Raw genomic sequence first — 16,469 nt, 5'->3', positions numbered from 1 at the left:
GAAGTTTGAGAATTACAGCAATATGACGTCCTGATTCTTTCTCCAATAATAATAATAATAATAAAAAAGTATACTGCTCATCATAAACTAATTGTGTAGATTAGATATTTAGATGAAGAACAAGCATTTCATCTAATACCATGACATTTTTATGACTAAGTATTTAACCAAAAACGAGAGATGGAAACTGTTTGATTAATGTTCTTTCTTGGGAGACCATCACTGCATTTACTTGGTGCAGGGCATTGTGGCAGAGAGATTTCACAAAACTAAATGAACAATGAAAAAAAAAAAAGATGGTTGCACACTATTTGAAATGGGCAATCACAGTTATTGCAGAGATCTTATCAGAATTTATTTCTGATTTGGTTTATGAGACCTTTCTGGTTCTATTAAATGTGCTAAATGCAGACTAAGGACTAACCTAAAACCCACTAAAGTTATTATAAGTTATTTAGCTATTGAGGCAAGAAATCTAACCTCTATTTCCTGTACAGGTTTCAGGTCACCTACAAATGAGCTTTTCCTCATTCGTTTAGGAGAATTCTCTGGAGCCTAGCCAGCAAAAGGCTTTGCTCTCAGAGAAGACAACCTTCCCTCCCATTAATCAGCCTCTCAGGTTCATTCTGAGAGCCCTGCAGAGACAAGAAAAATTGCATTAGAAGAAAAGAAAAGGGCGGAGGAGGAATTTGCAGATGCATGGCAGACCAAGTGAACAAGTGGGAAGAAAATTCGAGTGATGTGAAAACTTAGTGTGAAGTATTGAAAGGGGGGGGGGGGGAGTAAAAAAAAAGAAAAAAAAAGGAATCAAGGTTGCATGAAAGTTGAGAGAAATAAAGAGAACACAGATGGTTTAGGTGTCTGCTTACTTTTGACCTTAACAAACCATTGCAGTGAGGAAATGATCTCAGTAAGTCTTCCTGCATTACAGATAAAATATTGTTTGACGTGTATTGTGAGGACAATATATACCTTAATCTACCAAAGCTACTTTATGCAGCATATCACTATCACATTATGAGGAAGGACCAGAGACTGAGTTTTCTCAGGTGAGGACAAACCTAATGCAAAGCTTCACTCTCCTCTCCTGCTGCTGCTTCCTGAGGACAGACCACGTGGACTGGCACTACAAGGCACATTGTCCTGCTGTTTAGAGAAAAATAGGAAATAAAACTAAGCCTCTAAAGAGAATTTCAAGAAAAATTGTTCAATTCAAGATGTCACTATTCTTAGATAACAACAACAAAAAAAACGAAGTCTTAGATGGTTCAGAAGGGCTGTATGGTTACTAATGTTGTACACGCTCCAAGGATACCAAAAGAAATCAAATTTTCCTACATGAGACCTAAAAACTGCAGGAGGTTCATCCTTTAAAAAACAGCTTTTTCAAAAAAGCAATACACAGAACCATGACTCACCACCACCTAAGTAGCGTAAGAGAAAAAGTTTAAAGAAAACAAAATAAAACAAACAAAAAAATAAAACAAACCGATCAAACCCAAGTGTAATGGCTCTCCTCACCCCCCTGCCTTTCTTCCCCTCTTTGCAGGCAAGGTTCAGAAGGGTCTCTAGATGAAGTAGTATAGTCCTAGAAACTGTAGAGAAGCCAACAGAAAAAGTGGCTTTGCAGGTCTCCATAGGACCCTCAAGGTCTTACTTGTTACTCTTGTTAAAAGTTTTCTGTACTGATTCTCATTGAAAATGAAGTGCAGGATAGGTGAAATCTAGCCTTATTTCAGTCAGCTAGGGTCTTATCATCAACACCAACAGTAGCAGAATGTCACATACACAAGGTGTTCACAGTTTCCCTCCTGGTAAATAACCCAGCACCTTTTTTAACACTTAGCTGGAGACTTTCCAGCAATGCAGTACAACAAAACCTTACAACCTAATCCTTGCTGTGCCATGAAGTCAGAGTGGATGTTCAAATCCATATAGATAGGGGTGATGATAGTTACATGTTTGTAAGATTGAGTGGAGTTTTACAGATGGAAGTGTTAAGGGACTCATATGAGCAGTACTACATAGTGCCTTGCATGCAGGCAACCCCTAAGTCCTTTGCAGACTTCAGTTCTACAAGATTTTAAATAATGTTTCATTCTGTTGCGTGTTTACAGCCATCATCCCTGTGACTGAGGATGGTTCCCTTTCAAGTCTGAAACACGATAGAGGCAATTTTGCACTTCTTTGCTACTTGTTTATATTCTACTTGATGTAATTCCTATTCAAATAGTATTGAAAGTAAAAAACGATCAAACAAACAAAAATCCAAGACTGCCTAACTTGAATTGTCAGTTTGAACATTTGTAGCTTCCGGGAAACGAAAACTCAAGGTTCCAGAACACAAAGAAATTGGAACAAAACATTTTGTTCAAAAAGTGGATACCATGAAGTGATAAGAATTAGACACTTGCTTATTAAATAAGAATTACGCTATCTGAACAAAAATGCACTACTTTCCTTTCCTATACGGGTATACATGCATACATATAACATTTTCCTTAAAACAAGACCGAGGAGTAGTAGTTATTGTATCATAAAGACCATTCAGTGGAAGCACAGAAATACCAGAGAACTTAAGCATCACAAAGGTATTACTCATATATTTCTGTGTCATTTAAAATGTATAAAAGCTGGAACACATACAGCAATTTTATGTTTTTGGTTAAGATCATTCTATTTGCTACTGTCATAACCCATACCTTTTATTCAGTAAACCGAAGTTTTGTCAATACTCACCTCTTTTATTCCAGCTACTGATTTTTTTTATTTTTTTATTTTTTTCTTAAGGTGACTCCAGAAGGGCATTCTTGTAACAGGGTTGTACTCTTCTTGATATAGAAAAACAGAGAGCATAGCAGGCATGAGGAAATGCTCAGTCTTCATCTATTCTGCAGACTGATTTTTCCCCTCTTTCTTTCTCTTCCTATTCTCTTTCTCCATTCAATTTCTTCATGCTCCTTTCCAGACCCCTAACAGATCTTTACCAAAGAGAAGATGAACCATACTGTCTAGAGTCTCACCACCTGGCAACAGCAGACACATCCTTACCCATTTGAGGCTAGTAACTAAAAGTCATCAGTTCATTTCAGAATGAGTCATGATTTGATATATTAATTCAATCTGTTAAAATGGCAGTGTATTTGATTAAAGGTTTTATGGTTTTGTTTTTCCTTCTCAGTTATGATAAATCTTTTCAATTTTTGAAGCATTGTCTTCTTTAATAAGATTTGTTAAAGCATACCTAAATGACATTTTCTTCAAAATGGGACCAAACTGGGTTCTCATTATTGACAATAACAAGTGTTAGGAATGAGGTTTTTCGAATCTTTTTTTTCAATTGCCTTGAAGGCAGATATTACTGGTATACTTAAAGGTATTTTCTGTCAAACAAGACCCTGACATTTTGAGAGAAACAAAACAAAACAAAACAAAAGGTTATTTTATTTTATTTTATTTATTTATTTATTTTATTATATGCTGTATGTCAGCTTTAAGAAACAAAGGGGTCTGAACTGCTCTGGGAGAGGGCATTAAACAGTGTTTTGTCACTCTCAGTGCTGTTCTAACAAGCCCATAGTATCCACCTAGGGTGAATTGATATAGCATATTGGGCTCAGTCTTCGTCTACAGAATAAAAAAGAAACCCTGTATAAAATAGAAATTAAAGAAAAATGGTCTTTTCACTTAAAGATCTTCCTGTGCATGTTTGAAATGTATTCACTATTTAGAATACTGCACTTCATTGTGGCAAGGCTTCTGTTAATGAGGATAAAAGGCATAAACATCAGTTTCCTGAAAGGCAACTTACAAATATATACATACATACATATATATATATATATATGCTAAATGAATATTATGTTAATATATCTTCATATATAAACCATGTTCATATGTTGCCTATTTATTTATTGCTTTAAGGTAACCACTATTACAAATTAGGATGACAGCCTCCATAATTAATATTTAGCTGGTTATTTATCTTATAGTAATATCCAAAGCAGGTTTCAGGATACCATGACAGTATCCTAAAGTGGAGTATAGATCTCATCTTTCGGCAAATCTCTACATGACAGGGTCAAAGCAATGAAAGGAAGCAAATTTAGATACTTATTGACAAGTTTTAAAACACAACTCTGAGTGAGCTGACTTCCTGCATTAAAATCAACCTATAGGTATGAAAAATGGAGAGCAGTTTACTTAAATAAAATAGAGCCATAGGAAGCAAGGAAGTTTATCATAGTGCTAGTCAACAAAGCTAATGAAATGCAAATGGCAACCTTTCTAAGTACGTATGAGTTCATTCTAAATACATTCACTGCTGAAATGTTAAAAGTTTCTTTCACTTTTAAAACCAAGCATTAATTTGGAATTTCCAGAATTTTGTACAGTGTATGAAGTCCACCCCACTCCTCACCCATACCATTCCCTTCAATGGAAAAACTTTTCAGGAAAAGTTAAGTTGGAACTTCTAAGGCTCTCCACGCACTTGCTGGGAAAATAAAATAAAATAAAATAAAGTAAAATAAAAGCAATAAAATATATATTAATTTTGAAATCTGGCAGATAACATTATTTGCTAATTTATTACAGATGCCCACTGTTAGATTTGTCAATAAAACCTGTTTTCCCACTAATTCACTTTTTCTATGTCTATAGTACATTTTAAGATTGCTCTTGAGTCCAAATCTACAGCATATATTTATTTGATAAATACCACGTGTGATAGAGCAGAAGAGACAGATAGCAAAATGTGGAAACTCTGAACTCTTTCTAGCTGAATGTCATAAATGTTTTATCAATTCTATTCATATTTGATATCTATTAAGTTCTACCTACATAAGAAAAGGAATTTCAGGCTTATTGGCTACAGTTTTGCAGAAGGATCTCCTCAGTGATTCCTGAAGGAATAAGCAGACAAGTTTCCAAGTACTGTTTGTGGAGAGTTGACCACTTAGAGACATAAAAGCAGCAATAGCTACAGATCTATCCTCATCCTAAAGCCACAAGAAGTTAAAGTTAGTGGAAGAAAAGAAGAAGGAAAAGGAGAACCCCTCTTTTAAAGGCTTATCTGAATCCCATCTCTGAAGCTAAGTCACCTAACTCTGTTTTTCTTACCTGCATTTCCTCTCAAGAGATTAGAGCTGTCAAGAGATAATGCAGCAGATGAACCATCTTTCTAAAGCACAGCAGAAAAGCTGATGTTGATTATAGAAAGCAAAGGGACATCACTGAAAACCATCACTTGCAACACAAGCACCCACTCTACTAGTCAACAAATGGCATGATTGTGCCTGCTGGGCTAAAGTATTTCCCTGATGCTCTCTCTGCTGTGATTGACCACAAGTGCAGCTCTAATTCAGGAAGTTGTCAAGGGATACAAGCTGTTATTTATACATATACTCATGCTGCTGGAACAAAGTAGGCATCAAGGAGAAATGAGTCAAGCCAGTACAACTCAATTTCAAAACCTTTTTAAATGTCACCCAAGAAAGACTGATGTTGGAAACTGGCTGCACGTGTGTGCACATCACCTTCTTTCTGCTTCAGTCACACGTGCACAGGGAGTTTGGAAAATGAAATGTGAAAATAGGGAGCTCAGTAAAGAAACTACCACACTTGTTTCTGGCAAAGCAGAAGATGACTTTGTTTGTTTTGAGAAGCTTAAGGACAGATATGTTTATTCCCCATGGCTTTTCCCCACTGCCTCCCACGTGAAAATAACTTTGAAACAAGGAAGGCAACTTTGCTTTGTGCTGCTTCCTACACTCATTAAAACTCAGGTGAGAGAGTTGAGCTGTCTCTCCCCTCTGGCTTCCTTGTTTGTATTTCATGAGTGTTGATATGTGGCCTCATATCCCAATTTTGTCTGATGGGAAACCATGGCATGGAGTGGTGGTGGGCATAGCAAGAGATCAATCCTAGCTTTATAATATTTTCCTAAGCAACAGCTGCTCCCAGTGCCTCTGTCATAAAGCACTGTAGTCATTAATATGCATACGTACGTCTGCACGCTGGTCAGCTATACAGATAGTCCCAGGGGAAGCACAGAGGTCAGGGAAAGGTGGCTGAAAGAGGAAGGTGTGGTAGAGCTCCCAAACCCAGTGCCAGGAGTTCATGGGGTGGCTGGAGCCACCACAAGAGACAGGGAGGTCCCAGGGCTGGTGGGGAGGAACAGCAGGAGGAGAACCATCCTTGGGGCAGGGAGCAGACAAGAGTGGACAGACATCAATTTGCCACCCAGGTGGAGCAATACAGCATGGGGCTGAGCATGGAGACAGTCCAGACAAAGATGAAAGCTTTGTAATTTCCAGAGGCCAGCACAAGGGGATGAGGTGCTGCAGACATAATGGCTCTGACCACTGTCCCCTGGCAGAGCGTGAGCTGGTCAATGCCATGGTGGGAAAGAACAACACCAGCAAAAAGGGGCAGTTACAGTTGTTATAGTTATAAAGTTATAGTTTGCCTAATAAACTGAAAGTAAACAAGGAGAAGCTTTAATACTACATAATTTAGTTCAAATCCTCAGAATCTGTACTTTTTTTTTTTTTTTTTTTTTTTTTTTTTTTGTAACAGTAGCTAAGACAAAATTTCTTCAAGGTATTTCTGTTTCAGTTGTGTAAGCTGGTATCAATGCTTAACATATTTTCATTGCTCTCTCTCCAAAAGCCTAAAGCAAAGATGCTCAAGAAAAATTGTGGCCCCATCTCACGGACTACAAAAAAGTCACCTGAGTTCATTTCACAAATTCGCTTGCCAACTGATTCATTTGTGTGATCCACACTATTGACAACAGACTATAGTAAAATACAAGACAAGAATACTCCTGCTTTCCTAGGCATTTCCTGCCTTTCATCTCTACCAAGCAAAGGCAAAACTAATATTATAGTCAAATTATCTGTCCCTCACTGAAATTAACTGCTGTCTTCTGCATTGGCATAGACCATTTTGGAAGCATGGTGACTAAAGATTCACAGAAACATAGAAGATTCAGTCATTACATTACTACAAACCATGTCACTACTTTAATGATACTTCCAAGCTATTGTATATGGAGGTGTTTGAATGAATCTTTCAGCTAAGATTTGGAACAAAATCTTCCTATCTGCAGCTCTGTGCTTGACATGAACGACCCTATGATTTTCATCCTCCTGCATCAAACGATTAAAAGTTCCTCATGTACTTTTTAATTTGCACAGTAAGTAAAGGTGGAAGGAACTTCAGAAGGTCTCTGCTGATACCATACCTGCTGTGACCTATAAAACCTCAAGCCAGGCATGTGTCTTGGAGAGCTCAATAGGTGAGATTTCATTGCTCCATGGCATTATGAATCTCTGCATAAAACCTGAACTAATAACACAATTTCTTTGCATTGATGCTCTGTTCTCTTCCATCAGTCTTCTTTCATGGTGAAAAATGCAGTCCACACCAGGGATGCCTGAAGCTCAGAATTTTCTTACCCACTTCTGTTTGAACTCTGGCATGAATGCTTGAATTGTTACTTTTAGCTGCACAGCCTTAAAAAGATGCCTTCCTTTAGATATTGTTTTGTGAACAGTAATACCCACAAATCTGTTCTCAGTACTACAGTCAGTTGATAATATTTGATAACGTGGAATTATTCTACAGCGAGATTCCCTAGTTACATATCTACCTGATAAGTTTGTACAATATTGTCATACACGGGTTGATACTAATAGCTGGTAATAGAAAAGATGCAGAGTGATAAAAAGTTTTTAAGATGCATGTTTTCTAATGTGACTTAGTTGGTTTATCATGTTTAAGTTAGCTTCTAAACTGCTGCTCTTGAATGATCTAACATACTTTTCCCCCCTCTCTTTATATATTCATGTAAAGGAAATCAACTAACTCCGCAGTAATATTAGTGTTTTTCTTCAATAATTACATGAGATGTCCAAGGCAATTTGATATTGATTAATTATGCCCTAGAGCTTTCTTGTTCATCACTAGGATAATTTCTTAGATTCATTGCAAGTCTTTAGCTGTGTAGTATGGATCAGTGCTTCATAGATTAGGAATTTTGGAGGACTAGATAATTATTTTATTATTATTATTTTCTTGTCTTTCTATTGACATTTATTTGCTGTTTGGGCAGATGAACAATTTTAATTGCCACTTAACAGGTTTAAAATATCAGGTCATTATTTTTGAGTACCCTTCTCCATTTCTAACAGTTTACATCATACACATACAGTAGCAGCCAATTTATTAAGCATAAAATGAAGACTTGAAAGCTACAAAGAGCAATGGAGAGTAAGTAACAGTAACGAGAAGAATTTAAGCCAAATGACAATGTTAGAACAAGAATAAGATTAAGCTGAAAATTAAAAAGTTTCTAATCTCATAATTGCTTTCTGTTATAATCTCCTCTGGCACCCTTAGCTTCTGCAGGTGGCTGTTACTTTATACCCACATGAAAGCTGGGATCTGACGGCACCAGCTTTCACAACCAGATTTTTTGTTTTGACAGTGATTTTTCATCTCTCCTGGCATTTAACGTGCTTGACAGCAAAACAGAGACTCATTTTCTTTAGGTAGCTCTTAACTCTTAACTCCAACATGTGCAAGGAAAATATTAAAAGTAAGAAGTGTAAAAGGCAATTCTACCCCACAGGAATCCTTCCCAGCTGCTTTGGCACCTCCTAGAAATCCTTCGAGGTGTCCAAGCATCTACTGAAGGTGTAAAACTCCTGGAGACATTCTGCTTCCCCAGTGACTGCACATTTCTGCTTACTCCTCATCTGCTTGCCTTTAAGGTTAGATTTTGAAGACAAATAGAAGCTTCTTTGACCAGAAGCAGTCTACAGAGATGCTTAAATGTGTTTTTTTATTTATTTTTATTTTTTTTTTTAACAGACTAGCAAGCAATGTGTAAATTATTTAAGTACCATTGGATAGTTCTTCTTGGAACAGTGAACTGCAGATACCTAAAGGACTTCCCCATATGCTTCTGTTTAACTCCACTTGCCAGTTATCCCCACCCAGTCTGAACTATATACTAATTCCACAATCTTACTGGGCATGACTACTCTTCATGTGTTTTATTAAATCTATACATGTTTGGTTAATATTATAATCTCCATTTCTGACAAAAGATTACTATAGAGACTGTCTGGTCCTATGTCCCTTTGCCGTAACTAGTAAGCTACTGTCAATTTAGTTAAAGCCATATAAAATCTTCACCCTTGTATCCTCCTAAAAGGATATTTCTACACCACAGAATTCACACAGCAAGTTATCACTTCAATTCCATAGCAAATACATGCAATAGGGTCTAAAGTCGGGAATCAATGAATGTATCCAGTCCCTGAACACCTTCAGCTACACTGAGTTTCTAAACCCATCTTCACTTGACTGGTTTCTCCTTCTGCAAGCATGTTTACTTCTGTGTAATGACAGCAAATCTGTGTCCTTCCCCATGCTTCCTGAGAAAGAGCCCTGCTGGTGGAACAAGACTGCACTGAGACAGGGTGTGATCCTGCAGACTACTGCCATGAACAGTAGTAATATGTGCAGTGAACAGCAATGTGCCTGCAGCATGCCTGCTGGGGTGATGGAACAGAAGGTGGCACAGCCCAGAGCATCTGCACCTAGCCCCAAATCCTGCAACAGTCAAGCAGTTTGGGATTTTCAAAACCCTAACTCAGTAAGGTTTGTAAAACAATGTAGTGGTGTATTGGTACACATATCTGAAGTTTTTTAAGCAAGAGTTCTTGCTTACATCTCAGCACAGCCTAATGCAGTATACGATATTCATTCCCTTTGCATCTGCAATCCTCTGTGAATTCAACTAATATATTTTTACATAACATTTAACTTTGGTTGTAGCTCACTTTTACATCAAAAAAAATGTTGCATAGCTTTGAAATCAAGTAACTGATTCTTTCATTGTCATTTTAAGATTCTTCTGAAAGCAATAAGAGAAACACAATAAATGAAAGAGAAAGAAAAAGAAAATATATTTTAGATCTAGAATATAATTCACGTTATAAAATACTTATCAAGCTAAATTTCTGAGCTGCTGTAGTCAGACACACAGACACACAGACACAGATTTCTAGGTTGGAAGAGACCTCAAGATCATCGAGTCCAACCTCCGACCTAACACTAAGTACTCCACTAAACCATATCGCTAAGCTCTACATCTAAACGTCTTTTAAAGACCTCCAGGGATGGTGACTCCACCACCTCCCTGGGCAGCCCGTTCCAATGCTTAATAACCCTTTCGGTAAAGAAGTACTTCCTAACATCCAACCTAAAACTCCCCTGTCGCAACTTTCGCCCATTCCCCCTCGTCCTGTCACCAGGCACGTGGGAGAACAGACCAACCCCCACCTCTCTACAGCCTCCTTTAAGGTAACTGTAGAGAGCGATAAGGTCGCCCCTGAGCCTCCTCTTCTCCAGGCTGAACAAGCCCAGCTCCCTCAGCCGCTCCTCGTAAGACTTGTTCTCCAGACCCCTCACCAGCTTGGTCGCCCTTCTCTGGACTCGCTCGAGCACGAGCACGTCCATGTCCTTCCTGTAGCGAGGGGCCCAAAACTGAACACAGTACTCGAGGTGTGGCCTCACCAGAGCCGAGTACAGGGGGACAATCACTTCCCTAGACCTGCTGGCCACACTGCTTCTTATACAGGCCAGGACGCTGTTGGCCTTCTTGGCCACCTGAGCACACTGCTGGCTCATATTCAGCCGACTATCAACCAATACTCCCAGGTCCTTCTCGGCCAGGCAGCTTTCCAGCCACTCATCTCCCAGCCTGTAGCTTTGCTTGGGGTTGTTGCGCCCCAGGTGCAGGACCCGGCACTTGGCCTTGTTGAACTTCATACAGTTGACCTCAGCCCATCGCTCCAGCCTATTCAGATCCTCCTGCAGAGCCTTCCTGCCCTCGAGCAGATCGACACACGCACTTAGCTTGGTGTCATCTGCAAACTTACTGAGGGTGCACTGGACGCCCTCATCCAGATCATCGATAAAGTCAAGAGTAATGATCCTTAAAAAACATACAGACAAGGAAATCTGGTAAAACAAAGTGTTGTTGGCAGAACGATGGGTGAAAATATTCTAAACAGCATTATATTTTACACAAAACTGAATATACATAACCCATGCTTATAAAAGTGAAATGAACCTAGACCAATAATATTTTAAGTTCCCGCATAAACAAAATGAAATGTATACTACTCTGATATCACACAGCAATTTCAGAATGACTAAAACTGCATTTTTTGGGAAAGCTTGCCATTTGCTACAATCTAATGCCCAAGTCCATGCTATAGCCAGCAATTGTCATTTTGGGTCATGCAGGCAGGAATAGACACAATAATGCTTTTCTCCCAAATAAAAGGCAGTTTTGTCATAAATTCACAGATTTCTTGCTTGCTTGCTTTTGATAAATTATAACCCCTTGCTTCTGTTACATTTGGAGACAATTACTATGCTTTTGTATAGGTTTATGTTTTTGCCCCCCCGGACGTTTCAAATTCTCAGGTATTACTGTCACAAAATTTATGATCCAATTGCCTCAGTCTTCTAGGAGGTCAGCTAAGAGGGCCACCTGCTTGTGTTGCACATGCATCTTTTCTCAGGATGGTTGTCATCTTTAAGCTTCCTAGTGATTTACCAAAAGTATTTTCCACAAGCACTTTCCTCATCTTTACATTATGTAGCAAGATGTACAAACCACTGGTGACACTGACACTTCTGTTCCCCTTTCCCAATGACCTTGACTTCCTGACTGTAGACATCAGCTGCTCTTTCACATACATCAAGGAAAACCTTGTTATCCTGTAAAATCACATCTTTCTCTTGTGGAAGAGGTTCAAATGAGGTTAGTATCTTGGCCATTTTCTTCACCCTCCCTTTATTGCAACCTACCATTCTTCCCTCATCATTCACTTGTAAACCTGGTTACCCTATTTTTTCCTCATACAGGACTTTCTGATTTTATTAGACTAGTCTCCAGCTACTGATTTTTAAAACTAAATCTTTTTCATTAAAAAGACAGTCTGAATGGTAGGTAGTGTTGTTCGCCTCCTTCCTCCTCTGCAGCATATGTGCAAATTTTGCATATGTTTTGAACTTGAGCAGCACATGCATTTGTGAAGCTGCAGATCTCATTGCTGGTCTTCCTTCCTGTACTCGTCAGTGCAACTCTTACTCTACTAGGTAGAACTGGTTCTTAATGAGCCTGTCCCTTATATTCCCCGGATTTTCTCTCAGAGCATAATGATTACCTGCCATTACTTTTCATGTTTTGCTTTGAAGTATTACTTATCAGAATGTGAAACAGAAGTTTCCTTCTAATCCCCTACTGTAAAGGCCAATATAAGAATTAATTTAACTCCTAAAGTTTTGTTTTCTTTGCTTTTTGCATAAAAAAAAAAAAAAAGTTGCTGAAGTTTGAGGTAACATACAAATTTTTTGACCCCCTTTATCTCTTTTTTGGCATGAAGCATCCTTTTTTATTAATGTATTTTCTGTGAAGAATTACATTTTATCTTACTAAAAAGGAATGAAGTTTAACAATGACATTGTTCATTTATACACAACTGAAGGGTGAGCATGATTTTGCTGCTTTTTAGTCTGAAGGGTTGACTCAGTCCCTAAAATCTAAGATTGTTTGTGGGCTATTGAGACCACTTGTATTCAATGCACTGGAAGTTTATTCTTACACTTTAAAGAAATAACCAGTCTGTGTTTGTTCACTGGTAGGTCAGAGCAAAACAACTTTGGGACATCAAGAGAAGATGAAACATCCACAGACTCAAGCAGCCACTCAGGGAGGACATTCTGAACTGTAGTTTTGGTTCTAAAAAGGATGAGTATGCTTATATTCCCCCTCTTTTCCCTCAGCTCTAGACTTAACTGACCACAAACACAATACTGTAAAACACACACTAAGAAACACCTATCTCCAGCTTTATTATTAAAGAAAATTGCTGGAAGTCAGTGAAACAGAAACAATTGGATGGAGATTCAGATATTTCATATGGTTGCTAATCCAACAAAAACAACATTAAGCACTGATTTGATGTCTGAGCCCTGCAGTTGAGCTTGTGGAAATTCCACGTGGTTAAGGAACTGAAGCTGTAACATCTCTGCTTACTATCTATTTTGTTCCCCTTATTCAATTAACTTCTTAGTACTTGAGGCCATCATGTTCTTGGCATGACGCAAACTGCATCTGCATTATGGGATGGGTGTGATGACAGTTGGGCTTCTGCTATCAAAATTGTTTTTACAAGATAGGTTTTGTTAACATCAGTGATATGAATTGTTATATGACAGCTTGCAAACAGAATGTATACAAAGAGCTAATTGCTTTCATTTGAACATAAGACTGACAGGCTCCCCGCTAACAGAAAACTCTTAGCAGCTGCTCATGAGATGATAGCTATGACCATAAGAACTGACACAGATATTGACTTTGTTATGATTTTTACTAAAATGTTTGTTATGATTTACTAAAATGTTTGTTATGATTTTTACTAAAATACCGTTTCCTTAAAAGCTGAGCTGCTCAACCTAGAACATAAATTAGATATGAGATGCTTCAAAGGCATGTGACAGGATCACTTCTGTTATGCCTCTCTGAGGACATTCTGTTCTACCTGCCCACCCACTTCACCCCAAGGATTAGCTATCATCGGCATGTAAAAGCAAAAACAAAACAAGTGATCTGAAAAGACTGTTGTACTGGGTCGGGCTGGGATGTTAACTTTCCCTGCAGCAGCCCATACAGTGCTGTGCTCTGCACTCGTAGCTAAAACAGTAATGGTGTCACACCAGTGTTGTGTCTGCTGCTGAGCAGTGCTGGCACAGCATCAGGACTCTCTCTAACTCCCCTAGGGGTGGGCAAAGATGTGAGAAAAGAAACATCACCAGGGCAGCTGACCTAAACCAACCAAAGGGATATTCCATACCATATGATGTCACACTCAGCAATAAAAGGTGGAAAAAGGAGGAAGAGGGGAGGGGTGGGCTCTCATTGTGAAAACTTCTGTCCTCCTCCTGAACACCGGCTATGTGCGTTGAGGCTCTGCTTCAAGGACGTGGTCAAGTATCGCTCATTTGTGGGAAGTAGAGAGTAATTTCTTTCCTCTGCACTTCCACATAGCCTTTACTTGTTTTGTTTCATTTTCCCTTTCCCCCTCCCTTTTCCCCTTTCCTTTTTCCCCTTTAGTTAAATTGTTAATTGTTTAGTTAAATTGTTTAGTTAAACTGTTTAATTAATAATAATCTTTCCTTAATAATTCTTCTTTTTTCCTTTAATTAAATCATCCTTATCTCAACCCATGAGTTGTTCTTTCCTTTACTTCTTCCCCTCCTCATCTAAGGAGGGAGAGTGAGAGAGCGGTTGTGGTGTTCAGCTGCCTAGCACAGTAAAACCACCACAACTGTGAAGTCATTCTGTACTTGAGAAAAGCTGGCTGAGTTATGACTCTTTTTGAATCATAACCTCCAGAAAGGCTTTATTCCAGTAGTTTCCTATGATATCGCAGTGAGAATTAATGAGTCAGTAAAAGCTTAGTGCATTTCTCAGAAAGCTCACGTGTCTTGCAGTACAACCATCACTGCTTTTCAGCTCACAGCCATAGATGAATGTGAACAAAATCATAGCAATGCAGTACACGTTGGTAGAGATAGACATTTTAAAATTCATTGCTGCTTTTAAAGGTACAAATAGCTATCAACTTAAAAGGACAGAACAATTTTAAAAAGTCTAAATACAGAAATGCAATAGAATAGTTTATCTCATTTTTTTAAGGTCTTTTTTAATTCCCCAAATTCCTTTTAAAAAGGTTAATTAATCAGCTGCAATCATCCAGCTTTCAGCTCAAAGGACTTCACAAACCTGCCTCTGTATCTTTCTGCATTCTCTGTCTTTCTACATTTCATACTTTTGTGCTGCATTGCTTCCAGCTGCTCTCAATTTCAAAAGTGTTTTCTGTAGCTTGTAAGTTTTAAGGTCATCTTCCATCTTGAAGGGAGAAACAAGAGAATATTACTCTGCATCCTTACAAATTCTTCCAGATTATGTCAAATGGATTATAGCTTTTGATTTAATATTTTTATAAGGCCACCTTTAAGGTAATTTTATGCAAAGCAGTATGTTCCTGGAGCAATACTGAGAGGAGTGAGAGAGTTAAGAAATCTAAAGTTTTTTGTTTGTTTGTTTGTTTTTGAAATTATGAAATCAAGAAAATCAGTGGCATTTCATGTTAAATGACTTGACTTGCTTATTTGGTATCTAAATAACTGAACTTTCATTGGGGCTTTCAATGACCTATTAGCACAATAAATTCATGTACTTTTTTTTTTTTTTTTTGTGCTTGCTTGTTTAATCTGACCCATCACAGTTGCAATTTTATGGTGGGGACTGAACAGTAAACCAGCTGCTTCCCACCCTGAGAGACAGGATTTGCAATTCATGAGGTTGTGCAATTCACGAGGTCCTAGTCTCCCCAGGTGGGTCTGTCCCTGCCAGCTGAGTCCAAAACCACTCTGTTATGTTGTTAAGTTAAATCATGCACAAAGAAAGGTTCCATCAGTTAAAAGGATTAAAAAATAAATAAAAATAGATATTGCAGTTTTGGTCATAAGTGACACTAGTGAGGTGGATGTGGAGTTTCAGCATTACCTTCTTCAGGACTGTTCATATTACTGGCTGCAGCATATACCACATTGTAGTATGTAGCCTCATTATACATACTTAAAGTCAATGTCAATTGATAGCTCTTTCAATGATACAGACGTAAGTCCATGAAAAAGACATGAAGCATGAAATTCACCCAAACTTGTCTGTATGGCCATGTGACCTAATTTCTCTAAGACAAAGATGATGCTGTACTGCTGCTGTGGTTTGAAATGCTCTGTCTGGAAGTCCTCTGTGAACTCATTTTTCCCAATATGTGTTAAGCTCTAGGAAAAGACTTGCTTTTTTAAAAGTACTGCACTGGCATTTTTACAGGGAAAGCTTCAAAAAAACCCAACAGCTATTGTTCAAATTTAGTCATCTGTGAGATCACCTGTTGGTAGTATGGAAGGCAATGTCCAATTCTCTTCCTTGATCATACTGATAGTACTGTAGTTAGCCTTAGGAAATGCTCATTGGTGATGTACGAGCTGTTGCCTTGGTCAAGGACTGCCATGTTCCCTGCACAAACCCTGCATTAATCTGGGTGTTAATATCCTAATCTATTCAAAACTATAAAAGTCAATAGTGATCCTTTGAAAAAACAGCTTTGAAAGCTCCTCTTATGAGGAGCAGCTGAGGGAACTCGGGTTGTTTAGTCTGGAGAAGAGGAGATTCAGGGGAGACCTTATTGCTCTCTACCACTACCTGAAAGGATTCAGGGGAGACCTTATTGCTCTCTACCACTACCTGAAAGGAAGTTGTGGGGAGCTGGGGGTTGGCCTCTTCTCACGGTTAACTAGTGATAGGA

The 16,469-nt window shown here is 38.4% G+C and overlaps 1 long non-coding RNA gene across 1 annotated transcript; it reads right to left on the bottom strand.

Annotated features, from left to right (window-relative positions):
* Positions 1 to 495: 495 nt before the first annotated feature.
* Positions 496 to 2,832, bottom strand: LOC118246232 (uncharacterized). The gene is made up of 3 exons (XR_004778123.2): positions 2,740 to 2,832; positions 1,062 to 1,146; positions 496 to 635 (listed from the first exon to the last, which is right to left on the bottom strand). It is a non-coding gene; the product is annotated as an uncharacterized LOC118246232 (long non-coding RNA).
* Positions 2,833 to 16,469: the final 13,637 nt, after the last annotated feature.

The sequence above is a fragment of the Cygnus atratus genome, chromosome 3 (genome assembly GCF_013377495.2).
Source record: "Cygnus atratus isolate AKBS03 ecotype Queensland, Australia chromosome 3, CAtr_DNAZoo_HiC_assembly, whole genome shotgun sequence".
Classification (NCBI taxonomy): Eukaryota; Metazoa; Chordata; class Aves; order Anseriformes; family Anatidae; genus Cygnus; species Cygnus atratus.
This window is presented reverse-complemented; position numbering and strand designations above follow the sequence as displayed.